This window comes from Muntiacus reevesi, unplaced genomic scaffold (genome assembly GCF_963930625.1).
Source record: "Muntiacus reevesi unplaced genomic scaffold, mMunRee1.1 SCAFFOLD_65, whole genome shotgun sequence".
Lineage (NCBI taxonomy): Eukaryota > Metazoa > Chordata > Mammalia > Artiodactyla > Cervidae > Muntiacus > Muntiacus reevesi.
In genome coordinates, this window is record NW_027077892.1 from 27,338 (window position 1) to 51,088 (window position 23,751).

Here is a 23,751-nt window from a genome sequence, read left to right on the forward strand (position 1 = left end):
CAATGTGGATGTCCAAGCTCGACTCCAGGCTCAGGGGCAAGGGCCCAGAGAAAGGACCACCCCGAAGCGCTTTTCTCCCGGGCTTAAGAGCAGAGTGCGCGACTTGCGGGAAAAGCAGATCTCCCAAGGCAGGGAGCGGCAGCAGTCTGGCGAGAATGCTTGCAAACTGGCCTTGGAGGCAGTTGGGGAGGTCTTCCTGCGGGAAAGGGCCGGTTCTGCTCAGAGTCCCCACAGGCCAAGGGAAGGACCCCGCAAGACCCCTGTCCTTGGCCAGCCTTGCCCAGACCTCGCTGGCCTCCAGGGCTCCTGCTCCATGAAGGGGGAGGCTGCGGGGTGTGTGCCTAGACATGCCTGGTCGCCGCCCCAGTCACTTACCCCTAGCATATTTCCCCTGGTCTAGGCCTCTTTTGAGTCCAACTCGGAGGGGAGTTGCTGGCAGAGGCTGTCCCCACACTGCAAGGACTTGGAGCTCAGACGGCCTGGTGAGAGGGAAGTGGGGAGGAACGGGTTGGATTGCCAAAGCCTCTTTCTCCCAGCAGCCTCAGGGCAGTTGGGAAAGCAAGAGGCACACTCTGCCCTTAGGTCGGCTCTGCCCCTTGACACACAGGCAGTCCTGCTGGGGCTGCGGAGGACATGTCTGACAGACTCTGGCTCAACCTAGTCCTGGGAAGGTTCAGGGGGCAGGAACAAACATATGCATGTGATTCTGCCTCCTCCTGGCAATGTGGATGTCCAAACTCGACTCCAGGATCAGGGGCAAGGGCCCAGAGAAAGGACCACCCCGAAGCGCTTTTCTCCCGGGCTTAAGAGCAGAGTGCGCGACTTGCGGGAAAAGCAGGCCTCCCTCGTCAGGGAGCGGCAGCAGTCTGGCGAGAATGCTTGCAAACCGGCCTTTGGAGGCAGTTGGGGAGGTCTTTCTGCGGGAAAGGGCCGGGTCTGCTCAGAGTCCCCACAGGCCAAGGGAAGGACCCCGCAAGACCACTGTCCTTGGCCAGGCTTGCCCAGACATGCCTGGCCTCCGGGGCTCCTGCCCCATGAAGGGGCAGGCTGCGGGGTGTGTGTCTAGACATGCCTGGTCACCTCCCCAGTCACTTACCCCTAGCATATTTACCCTGGTCTAGGACTCTTTTGAGTCCAACTCAGAGGGGAGGTTCTGGCAGAGGCTGTCTCCACATTGCAAGGACTTGGAGCTCAGACGGCCTGGTGATAGGGAAGTGGGGAGGAATGGGTTGAATGCCAAAAGCCACTTTCTCCCAGCAGCCTCAGGGCAGTTGGGAGAGCAAGAGGCCCACTCTGCCCTTGGTCGACTCTGCCCTTGACACACAGGCAGTCCTGCTAGGACTGCGGAGGACATGTCTGACAGACTCTGGCTCAACCAAGTCCTCGGAAGTTGCACGGTGCAGGAATAAACGAATGCATGTGATTCTGCCTCTTCCTGGCAATGTGGAAGTCCAAGCTCGACTCCAGGCTCAGGGGCAAGGGCCCAGAGAAAGGACCACCCCGAAGCGCTTTTCTCTCGGGCTTAAGAGGAGAGTTCGCTACTTGCGGGAAAAGCAGATCTCCCAAGGCAGGGAGCGGCAGCAGTCTGGCGAGAATGCTTGCAAAACGGCCTTTGGAGGCAGTTGGGGAGGTCTTCCTGCGGGAAAGAGCTGGTTCTGCTCAGAGTCCCCAAAGGCCAAGGGAAGGACCCCGCAAGACCCCTGTCCTTGGCCACCCTTGCCCAGACCTCGCTGGCCTCCAGGGCTCCTGCTCCATGAAGGGGCAGGCTGCGGGGTGTGTGCCTAGACATGCCTGGTCGCTGCCCCAGTCACTTACCCCTAGCATATTTCCCCTGGTCTAGGCCTCTTTTGAGTCCAACTCGGAGGTGAGGTGCTGGCAGATGCTGTCTAAACACTGCAAGGACTTGGAGCTCAGACGGCCTGGTGAGAGGGAAGTGGGAACGAACGGGTTGGATGCCCAAAGCCTCTTTCTCCCAGCAGCCTCAGCGCAGTAGGGAGAGCAAGAGGCACACTGTGCCCCTAGGTCGGCTCTGCCCCTTGACACATAGGCAGTCCTGCTGGGACTGCGGAGGACATGTCTGACAGACTCTGGCTCAACCTAGTCCTGGGAAGGTGCAGGGGGCAGGAACAAACGTATGCATGTGATTCTGCCTCTTCGTGGCAATGTGGATGTCCAAGCTCGACTCCAGTCTCAGGGGCAAGGGCCCAGAGAAAGGACCACCCCGAAGCGCTTTTCTCCCGGGCTTAAGAGCAGAGTGCGCGACTTGCAGGAAAAGCAGATCTCCCAAGGCAGGGAGCGGCAGCAGTCTGGCGAGAATGCTTGCAAACCGGCCTTGGAGGCAGTTGGGGAGGTCTTCCTGCGGGAAAGGGCCGGTTCTGCTCAGAGTCCCCACAGACCAAGGGAAGGACCCCGCAAGACCCCTGTCCTTGGCCAGCCTTGCCCAGACCTCGCTGGCCTCCAGGGCTCCTGCTCCATGAAGGGGGAGGCTGCGGGGTGTGTGCCTAGACATGCCTGGTCGCCGCCCCAGTCACTTACCCCTAGCATATTTCCCCTGGTCTAGGCCTCTTTTGAGTCCAACTCGGAGGGGAGTTGCTGGCAGAGGCTGTCCCCACACTGCAAGGACTTGGAGCTCAGACGGCCTGGTGAGAGGGAAGTGGGGAGGAACGGGTTGGATTGCCAAAGCCTCTTTCTCCCAGCAGCCTCAGGGCAGTTGGGAAAGCAAGAGGCACACTCTGCCCTTAGGTCGGCTCTGCCCCTTGACACACAGGCAGTCCTGCTGGGGCTGCGGAGGACATGTCTGACAGACTCTGGCTCAACCTAGTCCTCGGAAGGTGCAGGGGGCAGGAACAAACGTATGCATGTGATTCTGCCTCTTCCTGGCAAGGTGGATGTCCAAACTCGACTCCAGGATCAGGGGCAAGGGCCCAGAGAAAGGACCACCCCGAAGCGCTTTTCTCCCTGGCTTAAGAGCAGAGTGCGCGACTTGCGGGAAAAGCAGGCCTCCCTCGTCAGGGAGCGGCAGCAGTCTGGCGAGAATGCTTGCAAACCGGCCTTTGGAGGCAGTTGGGGAGGTCTTTCTGCGGGAAAGGGCCGGGTCTGCTCAGAGTCCCCACAGGCCAAGGGAAGGACCCCGCAAGACCCCTGTCCTTGGCCAGGCTTGCCCAGACATGCCTGGCCTCCGGGGCTCCTGCCCCATGAAGGGGCAGGCTGCGGGGTGTGTGTCTAGACATGCCTGGTCGCCTCCCCAGTCACTTACCCCTAGCATATTTCCCCTGGTCTAGGCCTCTTTTGAGTCCAACTCAGAGGGGAGGTTCTGGCAGAGGCTGTCTCCACATTGCAAGGACTTGGAGCTCAGACGGCCTGGTGATAGGGAAGTGGGGAGGAATGGGTTGAATGCCCAAAGCCTCTTTCTCCCAGCAGCCTCAGGGCAGTTGGGAGAGCAAGAGGCCCAGTCTGCCCTTGGTCGGCTCTGCCCTTGACACACAGGCAGTCCTGCTAGGACTGCGGAGGACATGTCTGACAGACTCTGGCTCAACCAAGTCCTCGGAAGTTGCACGGGGCAGGAACAAACGAATGCATGTGATTCTGCCTCTTCCTGGCAATGTGGAAGTCCAAGTTCGACTCCAGGCTCAGGGGCAAGGGCCCAGAGAAAGGACCACCCCGAAGCGCTTTTCTCTCGGGCTTAAGAGGAGAGTTCGCGACTTGCGGGAAAAGCAGATCTCCCTCGGCATAGAGCTGCAGCAGTCTGGCGAGAATGCTTGCAAACCGGCCTTTGGAAGCAGTTGGGGAGGTCTTCCTGCGGGAAAGGGCCGGTTCTGCTCAGAGTCCCCACAGGACATGGGAAAGACCCCGCAAGACCCCTGTCCTTGCCCAGCCTTGCCCAGACCTCGGTGGCCTCCAGGGCTCCTGTTCCATGAAGGGGGAGGCTGCGGGGTGTGTGCCTAGACATGCCTGGTCGCCACCCCAGTCACTTACCCCTAGCATATTTCCCCTGGTCTAGGCCTCTTTTGAGTCCAACTCGGAGGGGAGTTGCTGGCAGAGGCTGTCCCCACACTGCAAGGACTTGGAGCTCAGACGGCCTTGTGAGAGGGAAGTGGGGAGGAACGGGTTGGATGGCCAAAGCCACTTTCTCCCAGCAGCCTCAGGGCAGTTGGGAGAGCAAGAGGCACACTCTGCCCTTTGTTCGGCTCTGCCCCTTGACACACAGGCAGTCCTGCTGTGGCTGCGGAGGACATGTCTGAAAGACTCTGGCTCAACCTAGTCCTGGGAAGGTGCAGGGGGCAGGAACAAACGTATGCATGTGATTCTGCCTCTTCCTGGCAAGGTGGATGTCCCAGCTCGACTCCAGGCTCAGGGTCAAGGGCCCAGAGAAAGGACCACCCCGAAGCCCTTTTCTCCCGGGCTTAAGAGCAGAGTGCGCGATTTGCGGGAATAGCAGATCTCCCTCGGCAGGAAGCGGCAGCAATCTGGCGAGAATGCTTGCAAACCGGCCTTTGGAGGCAGTTGGGGAGGTCTTTCTGCGGGAAAGGGCCGGTTCTGCTCAGAGTCCCCACAGGCCAAGGGAAGGACCCCGCAAGACCCCTATCCTTGGCCAGCCTTGCCCAGACCACCCTGGTCTCCGGGGCTCCTGCACCATGAAGTGGCAGGTTGCGGGGTGTGTGTCAAGACATGCCTTGAGACTCCCCAGTCACTTACCCCGAGCATATTTCCCGTGGTCTAGGCCTCTTTTGAGTCTAACTCGGAGGTGAGGTGCGGGCAGATGCTGTCTAAACACTGCAAGGACTTGGAGCTCAGACGGACTGGTGAGAGGGAAGTGGGGAGGAACGGGTTGGATGCCCAAAGCCTCTTTCTCCCAGCAGCCTCAGGGCAGTTGGGAGAGCAAGAGGCCCACTCTGCCCTTGATCGGCTCTGCCCTTGACACACAGGCAGTCCTGCTAGGACTGCGGAGGACATGTCTGACAGACTCTGGCTCAACCAAGTCCTCGGAAGGTGCACGGGGCAGGAACAAACGTATGCATGTGATTCTGCCTCTTCCTGCAATGTGGAAGTCCAAGCTCGACTCCAGGATCAGGGGCAAGGGCCCAGAGAAAGGACCACCCCGAAGCGCTTTTCTCCCGGGCTTAAGAGCAGAGTGCGCGACTTGCGGGAAAAGCAGATCTCCCAAGGCAGGGAGTGGCAGCCGTCTGGCGAGAATGCTTGCAAACAGGCCTTTGGAGGCAGTTGGGGAGGTCTTCCTGCGGGAAAGGGCCGGTTCTGCTCAGAGTCCCCACAGGCCAAGGGAAGGACTCCGCAAGAACCCTGTCCTTGGCCAGCCTTGCCCAGATCTCACTGGCCTCCAGGGCTCCTGCTCCATGAAGGGGGAGGCTGCGGGGTGTGTGCCTAGACATGCCTGGTCACCTCCACAGTCACTTACCCCTAGCATATTTCCCCTGGTCTAGGCCTCTTTTGAGTCCAACTCGGAGGGGAGTTGCTGGCAGAGGCTGTCCCCACACTGCAAGGACTTGGAGCTCAGACGTCCTGGTGAGAGGGAAGTGGGGAGCAATGGGTTGGATGCCCAAAGCCTCTTTCTCCCAGCAGCCTCAGGGCAGTAGGGAGAGCAAGAGGCCCACTCTGCCCCTAGGTCGGCTCTGCACCTTGACTCACAGGCAGTCCTGCTGGGACTGCGGAGGACATGTCTGACAGACTCTGGCTCAACCAAGTCCTCGGAAGGTGCAGGGGGCAGGAACAAACGTATGCATGTTAGTCTACCTCTTCCTGGCAATGTGGATATCCAAGCTCGACTCCAGGCTCAGGGGCAAGGGCCCAGAGAAAGGACCACCCCAAAGCGCTTTTCTCCCGGGCTTAAAAGCAGAGTGCGCGACTTGCGGGAAAAGAAGATCTCCCTCGGCAGGGAGCGGCAGCAGTCTGGCCAGAATGCTTGCAAACCGGCCTTTGGAGGCAGTTGGGGAGGTCTTCCTGCGGGAAAGTGCCGGTTCTGCTCAGAGTCCCCACAGGCCAAGGGAAGGACCCCGCAAGACCCCTGTCCTTGGCCACCTTGCCCCGACCTCTCTGGCCTTCGGGGCTCCTGCCCCATGAAGGGGCAGGCTGCGAGGTGTTTGTCTAGACATGCCTGGTCGCCTCCCCAGTCACTTACCCCTAGCATATTTCCCCTGGTCTAGGCCTCTTTTGAGTCCCACTCGGAGGGGAGGTGCTGGCAGAAGCTGTCTCCACACTGCATGGACTTGGAGCTCAGACGGCCTGGTGAGAGGGAAGTGGGGAGCAACGTGTTGAATGCCCAAAGCTTCTTTCTCCCAGCAGCCTCAGGGCAGTTGGGAGGGCAAGAGGCCCACTCTGCCCCTAGGTCGGCTCTGCCCCTTGACACACAGGCAGTCCTGCTGGGACTGCGGAGGACATGTCTGACAGACTCTGGCTCAACCAAGTCCTCGGAAGGTGCAGGGGGCACGAACAAACGTATGGATGTGATTCTGCCTCTTCCTGGCAATGTGGATGTCCAAGCTCGACTCCAGGCTCAGGGGCAAGGGCCCAGAGAAAGGACCACCCCGAAGCGCTTTTCTCCCGGGCTTAAGAGCAGAGTGCGCGACTTGCGGGAAAAGCAGATCTCCCAAGGGAGGGAGCGGCAACAGTCTGGCTAGAATGCTTGCAAACTGGCCTTTGGAGGCAGTTGGGGAGGTCTTCCTGCGGGAAAGGGCCGGTTCTACTCAGAGTCCCCACAGGCCATGGGAAGGACCCTGCAAGACCCCTGTCCTTGGCCAGCCTTGCCCAGACCTCGCTGGCCTCGCTGGCTCCTGCCCCATGAAGGGGCAGGATGCGGGGTATGTGTCTAGACATGCCTGGTCGGCTCCCCAGTCACTTACCCTAGAATATTTCCCTTGGTCTAGGCCTCTTTTGAGTCCAACTCGGAGGGGTGGTGCTGGCACAGGCTGTCTCCACACTGCAAGGATTTGGAGATCAGACGGGCTGGTGAGAGGGAAGTGGGGAGGAACGGGTAGGAAGCCCAAAGCCTCTTTCTCCCAGCAGCCTCAGGGCAGTTGGGAGAGCAAGAGGCCCACTCCGTCCCTAGGTCGACTCTGCCCCTTGACACACAGGCAGTCAGGCTGGGACTGCGTAGGAGATATCTGACAGACTCTGGCTCAACCAAGTCCTCAGAAAGTGCAGGGGTCAGGAACAAAGGTTTGCATGTGATTCTGCCTCTTCCTGGCAATGTGCATGTCCAATCTCTACTCCAGGTTCAGGGGCAAGGGCCCAGAGAAAGGACCACCCCGAAGTGCTTTTCTCCCGGGCTTAAGAGCAGAGTGCACGACTTTCGGGAAAAGCAGATCGCCCAAGACAGGGAGCGGCAGCAGTCTGGCGAGAATGCTTGCAAACCGGCCTTTGGAGGCAGTTGGGGAGGTCTTCCTGCGGGAAAGGGCCGGTTCTGCTCAGAGTCTCCACAGGCCAAAGGGAGGACACCGCAAGACCCCTGTCCTTGGCCTGTCTTGCCCAGACCTACCTTGCTCCGGGGCTCGTGCCCCATGAAGGGGCAGGCTGCGGAGTGTGTGTCTAGACATGCCTGTTCGCCTCCCCAGTCACTTACCCCTAGCATTTTTCCCCTGGTCTAGGCCTGTTTTGAGTCCAAGTCGGAGGGGTGGTGCTGGCAGAGGCTCTCTCCACACTGCAAGACTTGGAGCTCAGACGGCCTGGTGAGATTGAAGTGGGGAGCAACAGGTTGGATGGCCAAAGCCTCTTTCTCCCAGCAGCCTCAGGGCAGTTGGGAGAGCACGAGGCCCACTCTGCCCCTAGGTCGGCTCTGCCCTTGACACACAGGCAGTCCTGCTGGGACTGCGGAGGACATGTCTGACAGACTCTGGCTCAACCAAGTTCTCGGAAGGTGCAGGGGGCAGGTACACACGTATGCATGTGACTCTGCCTCTTCCTGGCAATGTGGATGTCCAAGTTTGACTCCAGGCTCCGGGGCAAGTGCCCAGAGAAAGGACCACCCCGAAGTACATTTCTCCCGGGCTTAAGAGGAGAGTTCGCGAATTGCGGGAAAAGCAGATCTCCCTCGGCAAGGAGCGGCAGCAGTCTGGCGAAAATGCTTGCAAATCGGCCTTTGGAGGCAGTTGGGGAGGTCTTCCTGCGGGAAAGAGCCCGTTCTGCTCAGAGTCCCCACAGGCCTGGGGAAGGACCCCGCAAGATCCCTGTCCTTGGCCAGCCTTGCCCAGACCTCCCAGGCCTCCGGGGCTCCTGCCCCATGAAGGGGCAGGCTGCGGGGTTTGTGTCTAGACATGCCTGGTGGCCTCCCCAGTCAATTACCCCTAGCATATTTCCCCTGGTCTAGGCCTCTTTTGAGTCCAACTCGGAGGGGACGTGCTGGAAGAAGCTGTCTCCACACTGCAAGGACTTGGAACTCAGGCGGCATGGTGAGAGGGAAGTGGGGAGGAACGGGAAGGATGCCCAAAGCCTCTTTCTCCCAGCAGCCTCAGGGCAGGTGGGAGAGCAAGAGGCACACTCTGCCCCTAGGTCGGCACTGCCCCTTGACACACACGCAGTCCTTCTGGGAATGCGGAGGACATGTCTGACAGACTTTAGCTCAACCAAGTCCTGGGAAGGTGCAGGGGGCAGGAACAAACGTATGCATGTGATTCTGCCTATTCCTGGCAATGTGGATGTCCAAGCTCGACCAACAGCTCAGGGGCAAGGGCCCAGAGAAAGGACCACCCCGAAGCGCTTTTCTCCTGGGCTTAAGAGCAGAGTGCGCGACTTGCGGGAAAAGCAGATCTCCCTCGGCATAGAGCGGCAGCAGTCTGGCGAGAATGCTTGCAAACCAGCCTTTGGAAGCAGTTGGGTAGGTCTTCCTGCGGGAAAGGGCCGTTTCTGCTCAGATTCCCCACAGGCCATGGGAAGGGCCCAGCAAGACCCCTAGCCTTGGCCAGCCTTGACCAGATTTCCCTGGCCTCCAGGGCTCCTGCCCCATGAAGGGGCAGGCTGCCGGGTGTGTCTAGACATGCCTGGTCGCCTCCCCAGTCACTTACCCCTAGCATATTTCCCCTGGTCTAGGCCTCTTTTGAGTCCAACTCGGAGGGGAGGTGCTGGCAGAGGCTGTCTCCACACAGCAAGGACTTGGAGCTCAGACGGCCTGGTGAGACGGAAGTGGGGAGCAATGGGTTGGATGCCCAAAGCCTCTTTGTCCCAGCAGCCTCAGGGCAGTTGGGAGAGCAAGAGGCCCACTCTGCCCCTAGGTCGGCTCTGCCCCTTGACACACAGGCAGTCCTGCTGGGACTGCGGAGGACATGTCTGACAGACTCTGGCTCAACCAAGTCCTCGGAAGGTGCAGGGGGCAGGAATAAACGTATGCATGTAATTCTGCCTCTTCCTGGGAAAGTGGATGTCCAATCTCCACTCCAGGCTCAGGGGCAAGGGCCCAGAGAAAGTACCACCCCGAAGCGCTTTTCTCCCGGGCTTAAGAGCAGAGTGCGCGACTTGCGGGACAAGCAGATCTCCCTCGGCAGGGACCGGCAGCAGTCTGGCGAGAATGCTTGCAAACCGGCCTTTGGAAGCAGTTGGGGAGGTCTTTCTGCTGGAAATGGCTTGTTCAGCTCAGAGTCCCCACCGGCCATGGGAAGGACCCCGCAAGACCCTGTCCTTGACCAGCCTTGCCGATACGTCCCTGGCCTCCAGGGCTCCTACCCCATGAAGGGGCAGGCTGCGGGGTGTGTGTCTATACATGCCTGGTCGCCTCCCCAGTCACTTATCCCTAGCATATTTCCCCTTGTCTAGGCCTATTTTGAGTCCAACTCGGAGGGGAGGTGCTGGCAGAGGCTGTCTCCACATTGCAAGGACTTGGAGCTCAGACGGCCTGGTGAGAGGGAAGTGGGGAGTAATGGGTTGGATGCCAAAAGACTCTTTCTCCCAGCAGCCTCAGGGCAGTTGGGAGAGCAAGAAGCCCACTCTGCCCCTAGGTCGGCTCTGCCCTTGACACACAGTCAGTCCTACTGGGACTGCGGAGGACATGTCTGACAGACTCTGGCTCAACCAAGTCCTCGGAGAGTGCATGGGGCAGGAACAAACGTATGCATGTGATTCTGCCTCTTCCTGGCAATGTGGATGTCCAAGCTCGACTCCAGGCTCAGGGGCAAGGGCCCAGAGAAAGGACCACCCCGAAGCGCTTTTCTCCCGGGCTTAAGAGGAGAGTGCGCGACTTGCGGGAAAAGCAGATCTCCCAAGGCAGGGAGCGGCAGCAGTCTGGCGAGAATGCTTGCAAACCGGCCTTTGGAGGCAGTTGGGGAGGTCTTCCTGCGGGAAAGGGCCGTTTCTGCTCAGAGACCCACAGGCCAAGGGAAGGACCCCGCAAGACCCCTGGCCTTGGCCAGCCTTGCCCAGACCTCGCTGTCGTCCAGGGCTCCTGCTCCATGAAGGGGCAGACTGCGGGGTGTGTGTCTAGATATGCCTGGTCGCCACCACAGTCACTTACCCTTAGCATATTTCCCCCGCTCTAAGCCTCTTTTGAGTCCAACTCTGAGGGGAGGTGCTGGCAGAGGCTGTCTCCACACTGCAAGACTTGGAGATCAGACGGCCTGGTGAGAGGGAAGTTGGGAGCAACGGGTTGGATGCCCAAAGCCTCTTTCTCCCAGCAGCCTCAGGGCAGTAGGGAGAGTAAGAGGCCCACTCTGCCACTAGGTCGGCTCTGCCCCTTGACACACAGGCAGTCCTTCTGGGAATGCGGAGGACATGTCTGACAGACTCTCGCTCAACCAAGTCCTCGGAAGGTGCAGGGGGCAGGAACAAACGTATGCATGTGATTCTGCCTCTTCCTGGCAATGTGGATGTCCAAGCTCGACCAAAACTAAGGGGTAAGGGCCCAGAGAAAGGACCACCCCAAAGCGCTTTTTTCCCGCGCTTAAGACCAGAGTGCGCAACTTGCGGGGACAGCAGATCTCCCTCGGCAGGGAGCGGCAGCAGTCTGGCGAGAATGCTTGCAAACCGGCCTTTGGAGGCAGTTGGGGAGGACTTCCTGCGGGAAAGGGCCGGTTCTGCTCAGAGTCCCCACAGGCCAAGGGAAGGACCCCGCAAGACCCCTGTCCTTGGGCAGCCTTGCCCAGACCTCCCTGGCCTCCGGGGCTCCTGCCCCATGAAGGGGCAGGTTGCGGGTGTGTGTCAATACATGCCTTGTCGACTCCCCATTCACTTACCCCAGCATATTTCACCTGGTCTAAGCCTCTTTTGAGTCCAACTCGGAGGTGAGGTGCTGGCAGATGCTGTCTAAACACTGCAAGGACTTGGAGCTCAGACGGCCTGGTGAGAGGGAACTGGGGAGCAACAGGTTGGATGCCCAAAGCCTCTTTCTCCCAGCAGCCTCAGGGCAGTTGTGAGAGCACGAGGCCCACTCTGCCCATAGGTCGGCTCTGCCCCTTGACACACAGGCAGTTCTGCTGGGGCTGCGGAGAACATATCTGACAGACTCTGGCTCAACCAAGTCCTCGGAAGTGTCAGGGGGCAGGAACAAACGTATGCATGTGATTCTGGCTCTTCCTGGCAATGTGGATGTCCAAGCTCGACTCCAGGCTCAGGGGCAAGAGCCCAGAGCAAGGACCACCCCGAAGCGCTTTTCTCCCGGGCTTAAGAGCAGAGTGCGCGACTTGCGGGAAAAGCAGATCTCCCAAGGCACGGAGCGGCAGCAGTCTGGCGAGAATGCTTGCAAACAGGCCTTTGGAGGCATTTCGGGAGGTCTTCCTGCGGGAAAGGGCTGGTTCTGCTCAGAGTCCCCACAGGCAATGGGAAAGTCCCTGCAAGACCCCTGTCCTTGGCCAGCCTTGCCCAGACCTCCCGGGCCTCCGGAGCTCCTGCCCCATGAAGGGGCAGGCTGCGGGGTGTGTGCCTAGACATGCCTGGTCGCCTCCCAGTCACTTACCCCTAGCATATTTCCCCTGGTCTAGGCCTCTTTTGAGTCCAACTCAGAGGGGAGGTGCTGGCAGAGGCTGTCTCCACATTGCAAGGACTTGGAGCTCAGACGGCCTAGTGAGAGGAAAGTGGGGAGCAATGGGTTGAATGCCCAAAGCCTCTTTCTCCCAGCAGCCTCAGGGCAGTTGGGAGAGCAAGAGGCCCACTCTGCCCTTGGTCGACTCTGCCCTTGACACACAGGCAGTCCTGCTGGGACTGCGGAGGACATGTCTGACAGACTCAGGCTCAACCAAGTCCTCGGAAGGTGCAGGGGGCAGGAACAAACGTATGCATGTGATTCTGCCTCTTCCTGGCAATGTGGAAGTCCAAGCTCGACTCCAGGCTCAGGGGCAAGGGCCCAGAGAAAGGACCACCCCGAAGCGCTTTTCTCCCGGGCTTAAGAGCAGAGTGCGCGACTTGCGGGAAAAGCAGATCTCCCAAGGCAGGGAGCGGCAGCAGTCTGGCGAGAATGCTTGCAAACCGGAATTTGGAGGCAGTTGGGGAGGTCTTCCTGCGGGAAAGAGCCGGTTCTGCTCAGAGTTGCCAAAGGCCAAGGGAAGGACTCCGCAAGACCCCTGTCCTTGGCCAGCCTTGCCCAGACCTCACTGGCCTCCAGGGCTCCTGCTCCATGAAGGGGGAGGCTGCGGGGTGTGTGCCTAGACATGCCTGGTCGCCTCCCCAGTCACTTACCCCTAGCATATTTCCCCTGGTCTAGGCCTCTTTTGAGTCCAACTCGGAGGGGAGTTGCTGGCAGAGGCTGTCCCCACACTGCAAGGACTTGGAGCTCAGACGTCCTGGTGAGAGGGAAGTGGGGAGCAATGGGTTGGATGCCCAAAGCCTCTTTCTCCCAGCAGCCTCAGGGCAGTAGGGAGAGCAAGAGGCCCACTCTGCCCCTAGGTCGGCTCTGCCCCTTGACACACAGGCAGTCCTGCTGGGACTGTGGAGGAGATGTCTGACAGACTCTGGCTCAACCAAGTCCTCGGAAGGTGCAGGGGGCAGGAACAAACGTATGCATGTGATTCTGCCTCTTCCTGCAATGTGGAAGTCCAAGCTCGACTCCAGGCTCAGGGGCAAGGGCCCAGAGAAAGGACCACCCCGAAGCGCTTTTCTCCCGGGCTTAGGAGCAGAGTGCGCGACTTGCGGGAAAAGCAGATCTCCCAAGGCAGGGAGCGGCAGCCGTCTGGGGAGAATGCTTGCAAACCGGCCTTTGGAGGCAGTTGGGGAGGTCTTCCTGCGGGAAAGGGCCGGTTCTGCTCAGAGTCCCCACAGGCCAAGGGAAGGACTCCGCAAGACCCCTGTCCTTGGCCAGCCTTGCCCAGACCTCGCTGGCCTCCAGGGCTCCTGCTCCATGAAGGGGGAGGCTGCGGGGTGTGTGCCTAGACATGCCTGGTCACCTCCCCAGTCACTTACCCCTAGCATATTTCCCCTGGTCTAGGCCTCTTTTGAGTCCAACTCGGAGGGGAGTTGCTGGCAGAGGCTGTCACCACACTGCAAGGACTTGGAGCTCAGACGGCCTGGTGAGAGGGAAGTGGGGAGGAACGGGTTGGATTGCCAAAGCCTCTTTCTCCCAGCAGCCTCAGGGCAGTTGGGAAAGCAAGAGGCACACTCTGCCCTTAGGTCGGCTCTGCCCCTTGACACACAGGCAGTCCTGCTGGGGCTGCGGAGGACATGTCTGACAGACTCTGGCTCAACCTAGTCCTGGGAAGGTGCAGGGGGCAGGAACAAACGTATGCATGTGATTCTGCCTCTTCCTGGCAAGGTGGATGTCCAAGCTCGACTCCAGGCTCAGGGTCAAGGGCTCAGAGAAAGGACCACCCCGAAGCGCTTTTCTCCCGGGCTTAAGAGCAGAGTGCGCGATTTGCGGGAATAGCAGATCTCCCTCGGCAGGAAGCGGCAGCAATCTGGCGAGAATGCTTGCAAACCGGCCTTTGGAGGCAGTTGGGGAGGTCTTTCTGCGGGAAAGGGCCGGTTCTGCTCAGAGTCCCCACAGGCCAAGGGAAGGACCCCGCAAGACCCCTATCCTTGGCCAGCCTTGCCCAGACCTCCCTGGCCTCCGGGGCTCCTGCTCCATGAAGGGGCAGGTTGCGGGGTGTGTGTCAAGACATGCCTTGTCGACTCCCCAGTCACTTACCCCTAGCATATTTCCCCTGGTCTAGGCCTCTTTTGAGTCCAACTCGGAAGTGAGGTGCTGGCAGATGCTGTCTAAACACTGCAAGGACTTGGAGCTCAGACGGACTGGTGAGAGGGAAATGGGGAGGAACGGGTTGGAGGGCCAAAGCCTCTTTCTCCCAGCAGCCTCAGGGCAGTTGGGAGAGCAAGAGGCACACTCAGCCCTTAGGTCGGCTCTGCCCCTTGACACACAGGCAGTCCTGCTGGGGCTGCGGAGGACATGTCTGACAGACTCTGGCTCAACCTAGTCCTGGGAATGTTCAGGGGGCAGGAACAAACATATGCATGTGATTCTGCCTCTTCCTGGCAATGTGGATGTCCAAACTCGACTCCAGGATCAGGGGCAAGGGCCCAGAGAAAGGACCACCTCGAAGCGCTTTTCTCCCGGGCTTAAGAGCAGAGTGCGCGACTTGCGGGAAAAGCAGGCCTCCCTCGTCAGGGAGCGGCAGCAGTCTGGCGAGAATGCTTGCAAACCGGCTTTTGGAGGCAGTTGGGGAGGTCTTTCTGCGGGAAAGGGCCGGGTCTGCTCAGAGTCCCCACAGGCCAAGGGAAGGACCCCGCAAGACCCCTGTCCTTGGCCAGGCTTGCCCAGACATGCCTGGCCTCCGGGGCTATTGCCCCATGAAGGGGCAGGCTGCGGGGTGTGTGTCTAGACATGCCTGGTCGCCTCCCCAGTCACTTACCCCTAGCATATTTCCCGTGGTCTAGGCCTCTTTTGAGTCCAACTCAGAGGGGAGGTGCTGGCAGAGGCTGTCTCCACATTGCAAGGACTTGGAGCTCAGACGGCCTGGTGATAGGGAAGTGGGGAGGAATGGGTTGAATGCCCAAAGCCTCTTTCTCCCAGCAGCCTCAGGGCAGTTGGGAGAGCAAGAGGCCCACTCTGCCCTTGGTCGGCTCTGCCCTTGACACACAGGCAGTCCTGCTAGGACTGCGGAGGACATGTCTGACAGACTCTGACTCAACCAAGTCCTCGGAAGGTGCACGGGGCAGGAACAAACGAATGCATGTGATTCTGCCTCTTCCTGGCAATGTGGAAGTCCAAGCTCGACTCCAGGCTCAGGGGCAAGGGCCCAGAGAAAGGACCACCCCGAAGCGCTTTTCTCTCGGGCTTAAGAGGAGAGTTCGCGACTTGCGGGAAAAGCAGATCTCCCTCGGCATAGAGCGGCAGCAGTCTGGCGAGAATGCTTGCAAACCGGCCTTTGGAAGCAGTTGGAGAGGTCTTCCTGCGGGAAAGGGCTGGTTCTGCTCAGAGTCCCCACAGGATATGGGAAAGACCCCGCAAGACCCCTGTCTTTGGCCAGCCTTGCCCAGACCTCCCGGTCCTCCGGGGCTCCTGCCCCATGAAGGGGCAGGCTGCGGGGTGTGTGTCTAAACATGCCTGGTCGCCTCCCCAGTCACTTACCCCTAGCATATTTCCCCTGGTCTAGGCCTCTTTTGAGTCCAACTCAGAGGGGAGGTGCTGGCAGAGGCTTTCTCCACATTGCAAGGACTTGGAGCTCAGACGGCCTGGTGAGAGAGAAGTGGGGAACAATGGGTTGAATGCCCAAAGCCTCTTTCTCCCAGCAGCCTCAGGGCAGTTGGGAGAGCAAGAGGCCCACTCTGCCCTTGGTCGACTCTGCCCTTGACACACAGGCAGTCCTGCTGGGACTGCGGAGGACATGTCTGACAGACTCTGGCTCAACCAAGTCCTCGGAAGTTGCACGGGGCAGGAACAAACATATGCATGTGATTCTGCCTCTTCCTGGCTATGTGGAAGTAAAAGATCGACTCCAGGCTCAGGGGCAAGGGCCCAGAGAAAGGACCACCCCGAAGCACTTTTCTACCAGGCTTAAGAGCAGAGTGCGCGACTTGCGGGAAAAGCAGATCTCCCAAGGCAGGGAGAGGCAGTAGTCTAGCGAGAATGCTTGCAAACCGGCCTTTGGAGGCAGTTGGGGAGGTCTTCCTGCGGGAAAGGGCCGGTTCTGCTCAGAGTCCCCACAGGCCAAGGGAAGGACCCCGCAAGACCCCTGTGCTTGCCCAGGCTTGCCCAGACCTCGCTGGCCTCCAGGGCTCCTGCTCCATGAAGGGGCAGGCTGCGGGGTGTGTGCCTAGACATGCCTGGTCGCCGCCCCAGTCACTTACCCCTAGCATATTTCCCCTGGTCTAGGCCTCTTTTGAGTCCAACTCGGAGGAGAGTTGCTGGCAGAGGCTGTCCCCACACTGCAAGGACTTGGAGCTCAGACGGCCTTGTGAGAGGGAAGTGGGGAGGAACGGGTTGGATGGCCAAAGCCTCTTTCTCCCAGCAGCCTCAGGGCAGTTGGGAGAGCAAGAGGCACACTCTGCCCTTTGTTCGGCTCTGCCCCTTGACACACAGGCAGTCCTGCTGGGGCTGCGGAGGACATGTCTGACAGACTCTGGCTCAACCTAGTCCTGGGAAGGTGCAGGGGGCAGGAACAAACGAATGCATGTGATTCTGCCTCTTCCTGGCAAGGTGGATGTCCAAGCTCGACTCCAGGCTCAGGGTCAAGGGCCCAGAGAAAGGACCACCCCGAAGCCCTTTTCTCCCGGGCTTAAGAGCAGAGTGCGCGATTTGCGGGAATAGCAGATCTCCCTCGGCAGGAAGCGGCAGCAATCTGGCGAGAATGCTTGCAAACTGGCCTTTGGAGGCAGTTGGGGAGGTCTTTTTGCGGGAAAGGGCCGGTTCTGCTCAGAGTCCCCACAGGCCAAGGGAAGGACCCCGCAAGACCCCTATCCTTGGCCAGCCTTGCCCAGACCTCCCTGGTCTCCGGGGATCCTGCCCCATGAAGGGGCAGGTTGCGGGGTGTGTGTCAAGACATGCCTTGAGACTCCCCAGTCACTTACCCCGAGCATATTTCCCGTGGTCTAGGCCTCTTTTGAGTCTAACTCGGAGGTGAGGTGCCGGCAGATGCTGTCTAAACACTGCAAGGACTTGGAGCTCAGACGGACTGGTGAGAGGGAAGTGGGGAGGAACGGGTTGGATGGCCAAAGCCTCTTTCTCCCAGCAGCCTCAGGGCAGATGGGAGAGCAAGAGGCCCACTCTGCCCTTGGTCGGCTCTGCCCTTGACACACAGGCAGTCCTGCTGGGACTGCGGAGGACATGTCTGACAGACTCTGGCTCAACCAAGTCGTCGGAAGGTGCACGGGGCAAGAACAAATGTATGCATGTGATTCTGCCTCTTCCTGCAATGTGGAAGTCCAAGCTCGACTCCAGGCTCAGGGGCAAGGGCCCAGAGAAAGGACCACCCCGAAGCGCTTTTCTCCCGGGCTTAGGAGCAGAGTGCGCGACTTGCGGGAAAAGCAGATCTCCCAAGGCAGGGAGCGGCAGCCGTCTGGCAAGAATGCTTGCAAACCGGCCTTTGCAGGCAGTTGGGGAGGTCTTCCTGCGGGAAAGGGCCGGTTCTGCTCAGAGTTCCCACAGGCCAAGGGAAGGACTCCGCAAGACCCCTGTCCTTGGCCAGCCTTGCCCAGACCTCGCTGGCCTCCAGGGCTCCTGCTCCATGAAGGGGCAGGCTGCGGGGTGTGTGCCTAGACATGCCTGGTCACCTCCCCAGTCACTTACCCCTAGCATATTTCCCCTGGTCTAGGCCTCTTTTGAGTCCAACTCGGAGGGGAGTTGCTGGCAGAGGCTGTCACCACACTGCAAGGACTTGGAGCTCAGACGGCCTGGTGAGAGGGAAGTGGGGAGGAACGGGTTGGATTGCCAAAGCCTCTTTCTCCCAGCAGCCTCAGGGCAGTTGGGAAAGCAAGAGGCACACTCTGCCCTTAGGTCGGCTCTGCCCCTTGACACACAGGCAGTCCTGCTGGGGCTGCGGAGGACATGTCTGACAGACTCTGGCTCAACCTAGTCCTGGGAAGGTGCAGGGGGCAGGAACAAACGTATGCATGTGATTCTGCCTCTTCCTGGCAAGGTGGATGTCCAAGCTCGACTCCAGGCTCAGGGTCAAGGGCTCAGAGAAAGGACCACCCCGAAGCGCTTTTCTCCCGGGCTTAAGAGCAGAGTGCGCGATTTGCGGGAATAGCAGATCTCCCTCGGCAGGAAGCGGCAGCAATCTGGCGAGAATGCTTGCAAACCGGCCTTTGGAGGCAGTTGGGGAGGTCTTTCTGCGGGAAAGGGCCGGTTCTGCTCAGAGTCCCCACAGGCCAAGGGAAGGACCCCGCAAGACCCCTATCCTTGGCCAGCCTTGCCCAGACCTCCCTGGCCTCCGGGGCTCCTGCTCCATGAAGGGGCAGGTTGCGGGGTGTGTGTCAAGACATGCCTTGTCGACTCCCCAGTCACTTACCCCTAGCATATTTCCCCTGGTCTAGGCCTCTTTTGAGTCCAACTCGGAAGTGAGGTGCTAGCAGATGCTGTCTAAACACTGCAAGGACTTGGAGCTCAGACGGACTGGTGAGAGGGAAATGGGGAGGAACGGGTTGGAGGGCCAAAGCCTCTTTCTCCCAGCAGCCTCAGGGCAGTTGGGAGAGCAAGAGGCACACTCAGCCCTTAGGTCGGCTCTGCCCCTTGACACACAGGCAGTCCTGCTGGGGCTGCGGAGGACATGTCTGACAGACTCTGGCTCAACCTAGTCCTGGGAATGTTCAGGGGGCAGGAACAAACATATGCATGTGATTCTGCCTCTTCCTGGCAATGTGGATGTCCAAACTCGACTCCAGGATCAGGGGCAAGGGCCCAGAGAAAGGACCACCTCGAAGCGCTTTTCTCCCGGGCTTAAGAGCAGAGTGCGCGACTTGCGGGAAAAGCAGGCCTCCCTCGTCAGGGAGCGGCAGCAGTCTGGCGAGAATGCTTGCAAACCGGCTTTTGGAGGCAGTTGGGGAGGTCTTTCTGCGGGAAAGGGCCGGGTCTGCTCAGAGTCCCCACAGGCCAAGGGAAGGACCCCGCAAGACCCCTGTCCTTGGCCAGGCTTGCCCAGACATGCCTGGCCTCCGGGGCTCCTGCCCCATGAAGGGGCAGGCTGCGGGGTGTGTGTCTAGACATGCCTGGTCGCCTCCCCAGTCACTTACCCCTAGCATATTTCCCGTGGTCTAGGCCTCTTTTGAGTCCAACTCAGAGGGGAGGTGCTGGCAGAGGCTGTCTCCACATTGCAAGGACTTGGAGCTCAGACGGCCTGGTGATAGGGAAGTGGGGAGGAATGGGTTGAATGCCCAAAGCCTCTTTCTCCCAGCAGCCTCAGGGCAGTTGGGAGAGCAAGAGGCCCACTCTGCCCTTGGTCGGCTCTGCCCTTGACACACAGGCAGTCCTGCTAGGACTGCGGAGGACATGTCTGACAGACTCTGACTCAACCAAGTCCTCGGAAGGTGCACGGGGCAGGAACAAACGAATGCATGTGATTCTGCCTCTTCCTGGCAATGTGGAAGTCCAAGCTCGACTCCAGGCTCAGGGGCAAGGGCCCAGAGAAAGGACCACCCCGAAGCGCTTTTCTCTCGGGCTTAAGAGGAGAGTTCGCGACTTGCGGGTAAAGCAGATCTCCCTCGGCATAGAGCGGCAGCAGTCTGGCGAGAATGCTTGCAAACCGGCCTTTGGAAGCAGTTGGAGAGGTCTTCCTGCGGGAAAGGGCTGGTTCTGCTCAGAGTCCCTACAGGATATGGGAAAGACCCCGCAAGACCCCTGTCTTTGGCCAGCCTTGCCCAGACCTCCCGGTCCTCCGGGGCTCCTGCCCCATGAAGGGGCAGGCTGCGGGGTGTGTGTCTAAACATGCCTGGTCGCCTCCCCAGTCACTTACCCCTAGCATATTTCCCCTGGTCTAGGCCTCTTTTGAGTCCAACTCAGAGGGGAGGTGCTGGCAGAGGCTTTCTCCACATTGCAAGGACTTGGAGCTCAGACGGCCTGGTGAGAGAGAAGTGGGGAACAATGGGTTGAATGCCCAAAGCCTCTTTCTCCCAGCAGACTCAGGGCAGTTGGGAGAGCAAGAGGCCCACTCTGCCCTTGGTCGACTCTGCCCTTGACACACAGGCAGTCCTGCTGGGACTGCGGAGGACATGTCTGACAGACTCTGGCTCAACCAAGTCCTCGGAAGTTGCACGGGGCAGGAACAAACATATGCATGTGATTCTGCCTCTTCCTGGCTATGTGGAAGTAAAAGATCGACTCCAGGCTCAGGGGCAAGGGCCCAGAGAAAGGACCACCCCGAAGCACTTTTCTACCAGGCTTAAGAGCAGAGTGCGCGACTTGCGGGAAAAGCAGATCTCCCAAGGCAGGGAGAGGCAGTAGTCTAGCGAGAATGCTTGCAAACCGGCCTTTGGAGGCAGTTGGGGAGGTCTTCCTGCGGGAAAGGGCCGGTTCTGCTCAGAGTCCCCACAGGCCAAGGAAAGGACCCCGCAAGACCCCTGTGCTTGCCCAGCCTTGCCCAGACCTCGCTGGCCTCCAGGGCTCCTGCTCCATGAAGGGGCAGGCTGCGGGGTGTGTGCCTAGACATGCCTGGTCGCCGCCCCAGTCACTTACCCCTAGCATATTTCCCCTGGTCTAGGCCTCTTTTGAGTCCAACTCGGAGGAGAGTTGCTGGCAGAGGCTGTCCCCACACTGCAAGGACTTGGAGCTCAGACGGCCTTGTGAGAGGGAAGTGGGGAGGAACGGGTTGGATGGCCAAAGCCTCTTTCTCCCAGCAGCCTCAGGGCAGTTGGGAGAGCAAGAGGCACACTCTGCCCTTTGTTCGGCTCTGCCCCTTGACACACAGGCAGTCCTGCTGGGGCTGCGGAGGACATGTCTGACAGACTCTGGCTCAACCTAGTCCTGGGAAGGTGCAGGGGGCAGGAACAAACGAATGCATGTGATTCTGCCTCTTCCTGGCAAGGTGGATGTCCCAGCTCGACTCCAGGCTCAGGGTCAAGGGCCCAGAGAAAGGACCACCCCGAAGCCCTTTTCTCCCGGGCTTAAGAGCAGAGTGCGCGATTTGCGGGAATAGCAGATCTCCCTCGGCAGGAAGCGGCAGCAATCTGGCGAGAATGCTTGCAAACCGGCCTTTGGAGGCAGTTGGGGAGGTCTTTTTGCGGGAAAGGGCCGGTTCTGCTCAGAGTCCCCACAGGCCAAGGGAAGGACCCCGCAAGACCCCTATCCTTGGCCAGCCTTGCCCAGACCTCCCTGGTCTCCGGGGATCCTGCCCCATGAAGGGGCAGGTTGCGGGATGTGTGTCAAGACATGCCTTGAGACTCCCCAGTCACTTACCCCTAGCATATTTCCCGTGGTCTAGGCCTCTTTTGAGTCTAACTCGGAGGTGAGGTGCCGGCAGATGCTATCTAAACACTGCAAGGACTTGGAGCTCAGACGGACTGGTGAGAGGGAAGTGGGGAGGAATGGGTTGGATGGCCAAAGCCTCTTTCTCCCAGCAGCCTCAGGGCAGATGGGAGAGCAAGAGGCCCACTCTGCCCTTGGTCGGCTCTGCCCTTGACACACAGGCAGTCCTGCTGGGACTGCGGAGGACATGTCTGACAGACTCTGGCTCAACCAAGTCCTCGGAAGGTGCACGGGGCAAGAACAAATGTATGCATGTGATTCTGCCTCTTCCTGCAATGTGGAAGTCCAAGCTCGACTCCAGGCTCAGGGGCAAGGGCCCAGAGAAAGGACCACCCCGAAGCGCTTTTCTCCCGGGCTTAGGAGCAGAGTGCGCGACTTGCGGGAAAAGCAGATCTCCCAAGGCAGGGAGCGGCAGCCGTCTGGCGAGAATGCTTGCAAACCGGCCTTTGCAGGCAGTTGGGGAGGTCTTCCTGCGGGAAAGGGCCGGTTCTGCTCAGAGTTCCCACAGGCCAAGGGAAGGACTCCGCAAGACCCCTGTCCTTGGCCAGCCTTGCCCAGACCTCGCTGGCCTCCAGGGCTCCTGCTCCATGAAGGGGCAGGCTGCGGGGTGTGTGTCTAGACATGCCTGGTCGCCGCCCCAGTCACTTACCCCTAGCACATTTCCCCTGGTCTGGGCCTCTTTTGAGTCCAACTCGGAGGGGAGTTGCTGGCAGAGGCTGTCCCCACACTGCAAGGACTTGGAGCTCAGACGGCCTGGTGAGAGGGAAGTGGGGAGCAATGGTTTGGATGCCCAAAGCCTCTTTCTCCCAGCAGCCTCAGGGCAGTAGGGAGAGCAAGAGGCCCACTCTGCCCCTAGCTCGGCTCTGCCCCTTGACACACAGGGAGTCCTGCTGGGACTGTTGAGCAGATGTCTGACAGACTCTGGCTCAACCAAGTCCTCGGAAGGTGCAGGGGGCAGCAACAAACGTATGCATGTGATTCTGCCTCTTCCTGGCAATGTGGATGTCCAAACTCGACTCCAGGATCAGGGGCAAGGGCCCAGAGAAAGGACCACCCCGAAGCGCTTTTCTCCCGGGCTTAAGAGCAGAGTGCACGACTTGCGGGAAAAGCAGATCTCCCAAGGCAGGGAGGGGCAGCAGTCTGGCGAGAATGCTTGAAAACCGGCCTTTGGAGGCAGTTGGGGAGGTCTTCCTGCGGGAAAGAGCCGGTTCTGCTTAGAGTCTCCACAGGCCAAGGGAAGGGACCCGCAAACCCCTGTCCTTGGCCAGCGTTGCCCAGACCTCCCAGGCCTCCGGGGCTCCTGCCCCATGAACGGGCAGGCTGCGGGGTTTGTGTCTAGACATGCCTGGTCGCCTCCCCAGTCACTTACCCCTAGCATATTTCCCCTGGTCTAGGCCTCTTTTGAGTCCAACTCGGAGGGGAGTTGCTGGCAGAGGCTGTCCCCACACTGCAAGGACTTGGAGCCCAGACGGCCTGGTGAGAGGGAAGTGGGGAGGAACGGGTTGGATTGCCAAAGCCTCTTTCTCCCAGCAGCCTCAGGGCAGTTGGGAAAGCAAGAGGCACACTCTGCCCTTAGGTCGGCTCTGCCCCTTGACACACAGGCAGTCCTGCTGGGGCTGCGGAGGACATGTCTGACAGACTCTGGCTCAACCTAGTCCTGAGAAGGTGCAGGGGGCAGGAACAAACGTATCCATGTGATTCTGCCTCTTCCTGGCAAGGTGGATGTCCAAGCTCGACTCCAGGCTCAGGGTCAAGGGCTCAGAGAAAGGACCACCCCGAAGCGCTTTTCTCCCGGGCTTAAGAGCAGAGTGCGCGAATTGCGGGAATAGCAGATCTCCCTCGGCAGGAAGCGGCAGCAATCTGGCGAGAATGCTTGCAAACCGGCCTTTGGAGGCAGTTGGGGAGGTCTTCCTGCGGGAAAGGGCCGGTTCTGCTCAGAGTCCCCACAGGACATGGGAAAAACCCCGCAAGACCCCTGTCCTTGGCCAGCCTTGCCCAGACCTCCCGGTCCTCCGGGGCTCCTGCCCCATGAAGGGGCAGGCTGCGGGGTGTGTGTCTAAACATGCCTGGTCGCCTCCCCAGTCACTTACCCCTAGCATATTTCCCCTGGTCTAGGCCTCTTTTGAGTCCAAATCGGAGGGGAGTTGCTGGCAGAGGCTGTCCCCACACTGCAAGGACTTGGAGCTCAGACGGCCTTGTGAGAGGGAAGTGGGGAGGAACGGGTTGGATGGCCAAAGCCTCTTTCTCCCAGCAGCCTCAGGGCAGTTGGGAGAGCAAGAGGAACACTCTGCCCTTTGTTCGGCTCTGCCCCTTGACACACAGGCAGTCCTGCTGGGGCTGCGGAGGACATGTCTGACAGACTCTGGCTCAACCTAGTCCTGGGAAGGTGCAGGGGGCAGGAACAAACGTATGCATGTGATTCTGCCTCTTCCTGGCAA